The 7,024-nt window shown below is 30.3% G+C and overlaps 1 long non-coding RNA gene across 1 annotated transcript; it reads right to left on the minus strand.

Annotated features, from left to right (window-relative positions):
• Nucleotides 1–2,473: 2,473 nt before the first annotated feature.
• Nucleotides 2,474–6,794, minus strand: LOC148602847 (uncharacterized). The gene is made up of 3 exons (XR_015916287.1): nt 6,703–6,794; nt 4,089–4,183; nt 2,474–2,718 (listed from the first exon to the last, which is right to left on the minus strand). It is a non-coding gene; the product is annotated as an uncharacterized LOC148602847 (long non-coding RNA).
• Between the last annotated feature and the right edge of the window lie 230 nt (nt 6,795–7,024).

Genomic DNA, 7,024 nt, shown 5'->3' on the forward strand with positions numbered 1-7,024 from the left:
TAATTATGGACAAATATGACGCGTCCAAAGTGACCGTAATAGGTTACGTTACGAAAATGTAAAAAAGTACCGTTATTGTCCGAATAAGGTCGAAATAAATCACGGAATGGCATAAATGGTCAACCCGTGGTAAAACAGTAATAAAAGGATTTTACTTAATTTATTTCCTAATTGTAAACATGAAATGACCATTTACAAAGCGTTCTATGACTTTTCCGTCGGTGATACAAAGTCACGTGCTTTACTAAGGTAAAACAGACAGATGAACATATTTTGTAACGTTTTCATTCCATTGACTTTCGAAAAAAAAAAACAAACTACTAGATGATGTATTGTATACGCATATTATCTGCCAGCAAGTCAAAAATAACAACACGTGAATGTGAAACCTGTCGATACCAAACCACTTTTTGACATTATAATTGTTTTTAATTAGTCCGATGCTCAATATACACATGTTTTTTATACAGTTTACATTAAATAAAATAACGTTGAAAGGATGTCGAGTTTAGACAGGGTTTTAGATTTTCAGAGTTTGGTTTGGACATGTTTCATAGGTATAAAAAAATCAAATGAAAATATACAAAGTCTTGGAAAAAAAATTTCTTCTCAATTTTTTAACCCATGCGTTGCACGGGGAATAGCAATTCATAAATATTTCAAAGACGATCATTTTCAAGGATTGTTTAAAAAAAGTTTCTGACGGTTTTGTTGAACTATTGTGAGGATCTTAATTTTCAAGCTCCGAACAGCATCTGACATTCGAAATTTACTTTAGACGCTGCAGCAAATGGAAGAATCCTGCTAAAGCGGAAAAATGTGAATGATTGAACGCGACGTTATCCGATTGTCAACCGACGTATGATTTGAAAAACCCTGATAATTTCTAAAGGTCTGTCTGCAGCGGTTAGTAAGAGGGGAAACGAACGTCTGTCACCACGTGCAGCTTGCTTAATTGTAGGCATTATACCCGATCTTTATCCAGAAATTGTAAAAAAAACTTGGTCTATCTCATTATTGATATTCAGTAAGTAAAGATAATAACGCATATTTAGAATTTTGTTGAAAGCGCTTCGATTTTGTCTTTTTTTCCTATGAAGCCCTAGCTATATTTATACAAGTAGTTGTGTGTTTCTTTTACTTATCTATTTTTTTTGCTTGTGTATACATGGTATTGATCTGGTGGAGAGAAAAAAAATTGGGAATTATTAATATGCGCTGTTTTTCTTGGGTGTGTTTTGCTATCTTGGCTACATTTAATCCATCGGAGTACCTTTTGCTTCTTGAAACATACGTCTATCTAAATTGACGAACAAATTGAATTGGATGTTTAATTCAGATTTGTTTTGCAATAAAAAAAAAATATCGACGCGCATAATTTTCCAATCTCTCTTAAAAAAGCGACATTTATGTGTTCAGCCGTTTTAGTAGCTACACATTTAGAATTATCTGAGTAAAAATTAGTAGAACTTTAGTAAATTCGAGTTGTATGAAGTTCTTGTTAACTCTAATATATCTTCAGATCAGATTGGCTCCTTCCTTGGAATTAGAAGTGGAGATAAATGAAGTACCTTGTGTACTTTAAAGACTCATCAAATGCTTAGGGTTTGTTATGTATTCTGTAGGACGAATACCTAGTGCATGATTCAAGTATGCTCTAGTTAGCTTATGACTAGTTATTCTGGTTATTTTGAAAGCACTTGTTTGCTGTATTTCATTATGTCGTTCTTCGTCTAACGATATTTGAATCTTTAAACCTGTAAAAATATTTTTGGTGTGTATGCTTACCTTGCCATTCGGAGTACCTTTTGCTTCTTTAAAAATACGTCTATCTAAATTGACGAACAAATTGAATTTGATGTTTAATTCAGATTTGTTTTGCAATGAAAAATATATCGACGCGCATAATTTTCCAATCTCTCTTAAAAACCCGACAAACATGTGTTCAGCCGTTTTAATAGCTACACCTTTAGATTGTCATAGTAAAAGTTAGTAGAACTGTAGTTAATTCGAGTTGTATGAAGTTCTTGTTAACTCTAATGATTCATCAAATCTGATTGGTTCCTTTCTTGGAAGTGAGGATAAATGAAGTACCTTGTGTACTTTAAAGACTCATCGGATGCTTGGGTTTGTTATATATTCTGTATGACGAATACCTAGTGTATGAGTCAAGTATGCTCTAGTTAGGTTATGACTAGTTTATCAGGTTATTTTTAAAGTAATTTTTTGCTGTATTTCATTATGTCTTTCTTCGTCTAACGATATTTGAATTTTTGAAACTGTAAAAAATATTTTTGTGTGTATGCTTCCTTTGCCATTCGTTTAAACGGTGCTAAAAATACTGACGGATAGACAGACATCCATTTGGAGGAAAATCACTATATCATTTTGTTGTCATTCTACGTTTTTTCCTCAAGTGTAGAAAATTATAAAATATTCTTCATAATGATTTTGTTGACAACAAAGTTAAATATGATATTTATTTATTTCAAGACATTTATTTAAAAAAAATAAAAAAACGTACATAAATGTAAATTATAAATATAAAAAATTGTATAAATAAATGAATAGAAAAATAAACATTTGTTTTAACTGTTGTGGACGTCAGGCAACACCAACTTAACGTTGTATGGTAATCTGCTAATCACTTCAGGTAATCATTCAATATATCTTTTACGAACACCTTTCATTTAATCTTTCGATTTCTGCGACAAGACACTACAATCAATAACAATTACTTGATTAATGAAAGAAGTAAATCTTATACATTTCTCACGAGGTAATGATCAATTTTTCAGTATTAGTCTTGGCGATCTGCTTAATAAATATAATGTAGATTCTAATATAAGGTCTTCATATCGTCAAACAGTATATGTCGGTACAACCCCACCTTTAGTACCTTTACACTGTCTCTTTTATTTCGCTGTCGCTTCGAGACACAACACCCATTTATAACGTTTATGCGATGAATTAACGGCTGAGAGGAGACTATCTAATTGAAATCAATTATATACATACGCACATTTAACACATACGATGACATATTTATATATAAATTTAATCCAACTTCCATACGGGGAAATTTAAACGGAACAGTCATTATTTTGGCTACGCCTAGGGCAATTTTGTCACAAACATTACCGTCTTTGTCATATTAGAAAAGAAAGAATTCCTTCCGGGGGTATTCCACGAATTATTTCTTAATCATAACTTTTTCGTAGAGCATTATTTTTATTATCTTGCAAATTCATACAGATATATACAGATGTGCTTCCAAGTCAATATAAGCGTTTGTCAATGCATAAAAATAGTGCGTTTTGCGTAAAATTCTGTATGGTAATTTCCAAACATGTATTGTAGAAAATATTTTTCCATAATGGAAAAAATCCCTACATAATCCATATTTATGTTGTAAAAATGCCTTTACGAAGACTTACTAATCTAGAAATCACGTTCGGTGACTTATGATTTTTACATTAAAATTTGAAACCATGTTCATTCAATATCAACTTTAAGAAAAGATAAGAAAATCTATATAGTTTGATCTATCTGAACGTGGACATATTTTGTATTTTGTACGAGAAGACTTTTAATCACTTTTAAATGCCCGACATTATTGTCATGTCCATATAGATCGGGTTGGATCTTGATGTAATTGTGGTACGGCCATACGAGAAGAATTTCCTAGTCATAAAACTCTATATGTATAATATATTAATATTTACACTTAAGTTAGTGATTCAATACTGAAAAAAACGAGTTTAAATGGTACTGATTTTATTTCTGAGTTTTTCCATGTTTTAAAAATACTTTAAGAAACATCCTATCTCATAAAAAGAAAACTGATCAACCCCATTTCCTTCTTAAACAGCCCATGTTAAAGACCCATAGATTTATATATAACTGTTGAAAAGTGACAAAATCATGTACTTTGTGCCCTGGAAAATAAAGCAATTCAATTAGCCTATCCGTGTATGTGTTTATATAGCCAGTTACCAATGACAAATAATAAAAAAGGACTTGAACTTAATTATTTAAATGTTTCTAAAAATAATAACTTTTTATATATTTTTTTATTATACACTTACGTCTATACGTTGGTTTCTTCTTTTTATTGTTCCTGATTTTGTTTGTGATTGTTTGATTCTCTCCTGAAGGTTCGTTAACTTAATCAGGCGATCATCTATAAATGGAAATATCAAGTGTACTTACATGTTAGAGTCATTTCAAGAACAAATACATTGCGATTTTCGCAAATTATGAAAGTTTCACTTCATTTATTTTGGGGTATTTTGCAGCTTGCTTTATGATATGGGTTCTGTTCATCATTGAAAAGCATGTGGTTACCAGTAAAAGAGTTTTTTAATTTGTTTTTTTATAAATTGTTTCATTTATAATCTGAAAAGTGAGTACTCAATTTTTCACTGACAAATTTTATAGATTTTTACGAACTGTTCATAACATCAATAAGTATCTGGTTTGGAAAATATCCACAACTGAGAAATAATCTCACTATACTAGTATGATAACATGGTTATAGATACGGTAAACGGTTGCGGTATGGCGGTTTATTTTTGGTGTGTAAAATCTTGATATTTGAAACAAAAATGCATTTGAACAACGTTTGCGTTTCTAATTCTCGCGGAAGCTAATTTGTGAATTGAGTACTGAATTTCAGAGTGAATAAATTGTTTAAGGCGTTTTTGAAACAGACCGCTAAAATGCGTCAAAAATAATACTTTCGCAAAATTGCCCGCCAAGCAGTATTTCATTTGTACTGGTTTATATTATACCGGTCAAAATATATATGAAATTCGGCAAGAGATGTAAATGCAATCGCACTTTATAATTACTTAGTAATTAACAATTTATTCATCTGCGGGTGTTTGCATGTATAAAGTACATACTTTTCATCCAATAACTTTTTGAACTTACATAATGAACTGTCGACCAAAGTTTCATAAATACAATGGTCTAACAAATATTTCTTTTTTTTACTTCATTCTGAAATAATTGCTTGACGAAGTAAATCTGCCAATATTAATATCCATTTTTTTTTTTTTTTTTTTTTTTTTTTTTTTGGTTACCTCATTCTTTATCTTCCTTGCAGATTCAAAGAAATATTGTTCCACAGTTTTTCTTTGGTTTCTTTTAATAGAAATTACCTATAAATACTTGTTTCACTAAAAGTATAATATTGGAATTCTATCCGATTTGTTCTGTTTCTTTGTTATTAAGAATTGAAAGACGGAATTGAATTATCAAAATTTCATATTTATCTTTTTGACCTTAAATGCAATTCCACATAATACACAATAAATGCATAAAACGCAGTCGTTTTAACACCTCATTAGATTTTAAAATGTTCAAGTTAAGATTTAAATCCTATATACACAATAATTATAAGTTAAAGAGACTTTTATGAAACAGTTAGGACATTTTCATTATATCTTCTCACATTTCTTTCTTTTATTCTTTTTAATATATTTGTCCTATGTTGTTTGAGGTCGATACGAACTCCCTGTTAATAAACATTTTTAATTACGTTGATTGAATGGTAGCAAGTACTCCATTTTTTTTAATTATTTTGTATTTTGATGTATTTTCAGATACCCTTGCATACAATTCTGAAGATTCTCTTTGTTTCTTTCTTCGTGTGCTCAGTGCCTTACATTTGTTTGGTATGATATAAAAAATATAAGTTATGGAAAGTCAGTCAACTACAGGTAATTAAGAACTTTGCTATCTAAAAATCAGGTAAAATAAGTACAAAATGTGGCACATAAAGACACATATTTTTGCATTGCTGAGTATGTATGCTTCATAGCCTCCAGAAATATCAATACAAATGTTTGTAAAATTTGCCTTTTTTAAGACATTGATAAGTTAAATTTTGTTGAAATACAATACGGAAAATTACCTTTTCCCTATATAAGCAGTAAAAACTATATACGGCCAAGATACTTCAGGGTAAATTTTAATAGCGTTTCAGTTACTTCTTGCTTATTTGATATATTTGAGGCAAAAAAGATTAAATTAAGGAAAGTTATGTGCCACCGATTGCCTCATTCTTACACAAAATGCTACTTTGATATTCAACATGTTTATGAAACAATTGATGAGCTGAAAATGCGAAACATGGAGATTAAGAGACTAAGTGTAAAATGAATGACCGAATACTGGATAAACGATAAGATTTTACCCCTTTAATAGAATAGAAGTTGGAAGCAAGTGCCAATGCATTGGAAATACTCTAAATAAACATAAAAGGATCTTAAACTACTCTATCAGTAGAAAACAAAATGAAATTGTCTTTCAAAATGCAAGATCAAATTTTCGTTAATTAAAAAAAGATATTTTATGAAAATAGTTATAAACAAATATCTAACACATTAAGTTCCACGGATAATTTTGGCCGATATATTTGCCGTTTTAAATTTTTAGTCCTTATAATGCTGAAAACTCTACTTCATAAAATAAAAAGGACCAGAACACTATTATTAAAACTCTTTTATCAATGATATTTCCAGACATAACTATAATCATACAACTTTTTTTTTCAAAAACGCAACGGAAGGGAAATTCACAATATAGATTTCTACAAATGTAACAAATCAATTTTTTGGGCAAAGTATTATTTTTATTTATCCTCGTATTATTTGCCGTAGAATAAAGCAATTTATTAGATGTAGCAAAACTTACCGCAAGCAATCTCAATATCTTTCTCAACAGAATAGGCCACATGGCACACTGTGAGATAGAGAAACAAATAAGTAAGCATTGAATTCTTGGAAGGCATTTTCGGACTGTAGTGAAATTTGTTTGACTCTCTCCATTATATACAAGACTAGCAGCCTACAATTTTCTTTGTATAAACATTCCACAAACATAAGTATACCTAGTTACCCAATCGCTTTGGCAGTGATTCAACAAACCGTATCTACTATGCATAGCAAAGTTATGAAAATCAGCTCCGGATGTTCCGAACCACAATTAGTAGGAGTCGGAACTAACTTTTGAAATA

Source organism: Perna viridis, chromosome 11, assembly GCF_037379345.1.
Source record: "Perna viridis isolate PV_CMFRI_1.1 ecotype Kerala chromosome 11, ASM3737934v1, whole genome shotgun sequence".
NCBI classification, from domain to species: domain Eukaryota; kingdom Metazoa; phylum Mollusca; class Bivalvia; order Mytilida; family Mytilidae; genus Perna; species Perna viridis.